The following is a 4,475-nucleotide window of genomic DNA, read 5'->3' as shown; positions in this document are numbered from 1 at the left end:
TTTTCCAAACAGGAAATAATATGAGTCTGGCCTAGATTTATTGATTAATAAATATTTATTGAATGTATGGTTATCATAGTAGGCATTAGTTCATCTTGCTTATCTTAATAGAATATAATTTCATGTTTATTAAAATGGAAATCAGTGTATATTGCTATTTTTACATATACTTTGTATTTTTCTTGGTAATGGATTTAGTTTGGAAAATGAGATTGACTCATTAAGTTACAAAATAGAAACTGAGTAAGTGAAGTTTCTAAGCCCTTTGGTCTTGGGAATAATATTTCCTCCCTCCATAATATGCAATATTGAATTATGTGCACTTAGACTTATGATGATTCTGCTGATTATAACCTAGTAAATATTGCTCCTACCTGGGCACTGACATGATTAAAAACTGCTACCATGATGGAAAATGCATGTTTCATTATTTGTAAGTATTATCTAATTATCAAAGTGATTATAATAATTCCATGATATCCATTATACAGGTAAAGAATCATCATGGAACTTACCCCAAATCACAAAATCACTAGAATTAGTTTTGCACAATTCTAAAACTCAAGCTCTTTCCATTGTGCTGAACTCCTTCATTGCCCTTCTAATGCCTTTGGGATCAATCAGGCTCTTGGCCTGAGAAGATGTGAACGTTATTCAATTAATCATTGTGTCATTGAAAGGTAAGATTCAGATGTGTTGAACAAAAATCAACCCAGGTTCAAAATATTCCAGAGAGAAATCCTACATTGCCTACTAACTTGTGGAAAAAAAATCTGCTCTTAATGTTTTCTAGTGGTGGAGAGAAATTCACTAAAGCATGCTGTGTTTGTAGACTGTTAGGAGAATTTGCTTGACTTGTTTTGCTAGAATTTGTTCAATCTGTAGAGAGATCCTAGACTACGTGAAACACCTTTTCTTTCAGACAATGAATGGGAATACTTTCAGGATATTTATTGGAAACTTCTGGCCACCTCTAGGTAATACAACTGCTTTTGGAAGTTCTGCTTAATCTACTGGAAAGAATATTCCACAACAGAGTGGCTAGCACCTGATTGTGAAATTCAACTGTTAGAAAATATCTCCAAATGACACAAGAATTTTGTTTCTTCCAATGATCAGAGAGACTGATGTTGTTCTGTGTGAGCTTGCATCTCTGCCATCATTCAGCAAATTACCAAATCACTCACATGACCTCTTATGACTTCCAAGTCACCAGGGATTAGAAGAAGAAAGGAGACAGACTATTGTGGAAAAAGACTCCAAGGAGTAGTGCTTTTAAGGTTCTGATTTTGAGAGGTGACTTTATTTATTTATTTATTATTTAGTTGTTACAAGGTTTCACTAAGAAGCGGGGATTCATAGTGACCCTCCTATTTTCAGCTTTCCTAGTGCTGGGACTACAGGCTTGCACTCCCATCCTCTGTCTCAGTGGCTGGCTTAACCTGCCCAGGGGCAGGCCAGTGCAGCATGTGGTGCCTGGGATTGAACCCTGGTTCCACTGAGCTATCTTGCTGGCCAGGGAGGTGACTTTTTATAGTGTTAGAAGTCAACTAAAATACATATGACTAAAATGAATTCTCCTCCCTTTCTGTCCTCAAATTAGGGACGTTTGAATCTGACATGAAAAATCAACTTCAAATGTGAAAAAAAGTCAAAGGGCTTTGTTAGTGATTTTGAGATACTGTGCTGTTATTTTACTTTCTTGGCTACATTTCTTCATGGGATCATATGTATTCCTGGATAGTCCTCTGAGCACTGTGAAAAACCACAGAGGTGCCCCCTTTGCAAAGACAACAGTAGTACTGAACAATGCAGGCAATATGGATAAAACAACACACAGTGACAACGGTGTCTACTGGACCATGCTCTGGATTTTGCATCCAACTGAGAATTTGTTTGTAGGTATTGGCATCTGATAGACACTATTTTAAAGTTCATGGAGGGACTAGAAAAGAGCGTTGATGCTGGAGGCAGCGATGAATTGTAGGAGGCGCTGGCTGCTCTGTGACTATGGTGAGTGCGGTGGTTGCTGGTGGTTTCTTTGCAGATGTATTGCTGTCCTTGAACATCATTCCATTTGAAGATCACAGGGGAGCTCAGCCATCAGTATGTCCAAGTACAAACTTATTATACTGAGACATGGTGAGGGTGTTTGGAACAACTAGAACAGATTTTGCAGCTGAGTGAATCAGAAACTTAACAGCAAAGGACTGGAGGAAGCTCAGAACTGTGGGAGCAACTCAAAGCACTCAACTTTGAGTTTGATCTTGTGTTCACGTCCATCCTTAATCGGTACATTAAGGCTGATCTTGGAAGAGCTGGGGCAGGAATGGGTCCCCTTGGAAAGCTCCTGGCGTCTAAATGAGTGGCACTATGGTGCCTTGATTGGGCTCAACAGGGAGAAAATGGCTTTGAATCATGGTGAAGAGCAAATGAGGCTGTGGGGGAGAAGCTACAATGTGACCCTACCCCCTATCGAGGAGTCCCATCCCTACTACTATGACATCTACAACTACTGGAGATATAAAGTATGTGATGTTCCCTTGGACTAGCTGCCTCGATCTGAAAGCTTAAAGGATGTTCTGGAGAGACTTTTTCCCTACTGGAATGAAAGGATTGCTCCTGAAGTACTGAAAGGCAAAACCATTCTGATATCTGCTCATGGAAATAGCAGTAGAGCTCTCCTGAAACATCTGGAAGGTATCTCAGATGAAGATATTATCAACATCACTCTTCCTACTGGAGTCCCCATTCTCCTGGAGCTGTATAAGAACCTACACGCTGTTGGGCCTCACCAGTTCCTGGGCGACCAAGAGGCCATCCAAGCAGCCATTAAGAGAGCAAAGTGAAACAAGCCAAAAAATAGTTTTTCCCACATGGTGGCTGGCCAGGAATAGATATGCCATGCGTTGTGTTACTGGTGCTGATTTCTCTTGTTGTCCCCTGATTTTTTTCAGATATTTCCAAGGTTAGGTGGTAGAGTTTGAAAGATTATTTTGGTCCAGATAATGCTTAAAGGTGCATAAATACTTATGTCATAGCCATAGGGGTTGGCTTCCCTGCTAGTCCTATTTGAGCAGTCACCAATTTAGTAACCAGTGGGGTTTAGTCAGGTCATTTAGTTAGTTTCTCAGTTGGGAGAGTGACAAATGGAGATAAAGTTTAAAGTATTCATTATTCAATAAATCAGACACCATCGATAGGAACTCTACCAATAGGTAGTTCACTTTTTATTTCATAACATTTTCTAAGATGATAATGGATTACTGGATAATGTACAGTGCTTATGTTTAATTCTAGTCTTTTCTTTTAGGAATAGGAATGATTTGGTAGCTAAGAGCAGAGGCCCCTTTGAGTGGGAAAGTCACAGATGATAGTTTCGATGATGTTGACAAACAGCATAACAAGGTCCTGTCTTGAGTCCATAGTTATCTTTTGATTAACATTTAGTAGTACTCTTCTTCTTCTTCTTCTTCTTCTTCTTCTTCTTCTTCTTCTTCTTCTTCTTCTTCTTCTTCTTCTTCTTCTTCTTCTTCTTCTTCTTCACTAAAATGAGCAGGGTAGACACAGCTATGGCTATTTATGATCCATTTTTTTTGTTGTTGTTTTCTGACCTTTAACTTTTGGGTCCTTATAGTTGGTTTAAAAATAAAGTGCTGTGACTGACAATGAAAAAAAATAAAGTTCATGGATATATTTGTTAAGAGTTTATTACTTTAGGTTTATTTATTGACTTAACCCATGAGGTAGCTATTGCTATATTTAGAAGCAATGTACAGGTGGAGAAAGTACACTGTAGTGGTGGCTGGCCAGGAATAGATGTGCCATGCATTGTGTTACAGGTGCTGATTTCTCTTGTTGTCCCCTGATGAATAATTTTCTTGAAGGATCCTTCCCAAAGGTTTACTTTTTCTTTTCAATTTTTGCCTCTTAGCACATATTTTCAGTGTATAATGCTGATATTCCCTGTGGGGTGTAGCTGCAAACACATACTATCTCTCTCTTTTTTTTGCATCCCTTTCTCCCCATACTCTTCCTCTCAATCTCTCTCTCTCTCTGTCTCTCTCTGTCTCTCTCTGTCTCTCTCTGTCTGTCTGTCTCTGTCTCTGTCTGTCTGTCTGTCTGTCTCTCTCTTTCTCTCTCTGTCTCTGTCTCTGTCTCTGTCTCTGTCTCTGTCTCTGTCTCTCATACTGCGAATCAAACTCAAGACCTCCCTCTGCCAGAGAGGCACTGTGCCTCTGAGCTAAATCCTAGGGTGTCTTCATCTCTTGATCCCATTTCCATTTGGGAAAAATCTAGCTTTCTGCTTCCTATTATATATCTTTTATTTTGCTCTTTGTTTATATTTGGGTTTCACATTTAAGAAAGACAATGTGATACATAAGCTTGTGAATCTGATTTATTTGTTTTTTATTTTTAATTTTTAAAAGAGTCTGCAAGAAAGCATTAAAAAAGCAAAATTACAAATGATACAT

At 38.7% G+C, this 4,475-nt stretch overlaps 1 pseudogene; it reads left to right on the top strand.

The window, feature by feature from the left end:
• The first annotated feature begins 2,108 nt into the window (after positions 1 to 2,108).
• LOC101592092 lies at positions 2,109 to 2,849 on the top strand (annotated as a pseudogene).
• The last annotated feature ends 1,626 nt before the right edge of the window (positions 2,850 to 4,475 follow it).

The sequence above is a fragment of the Octodon degus genome, unplaced genomic scaffold, assembly GCF_000260255.1.
Source record: "Octodon degus isolate 3935 unplaced genomic scaffold, OctDeg1.0 scaffold00007, whole genome shotgun sequence".
Taxonomy (NCBI): Eukaryota; Metazoa; Chordata; class Mammalia; order Rodentia; family Octodontidae; genus Octodon; species Octodon degus.
Note: the sequence above shows the minus strand (reverse complement) of the source record. Positions and strands in the feature narration are given on the sequence as shown.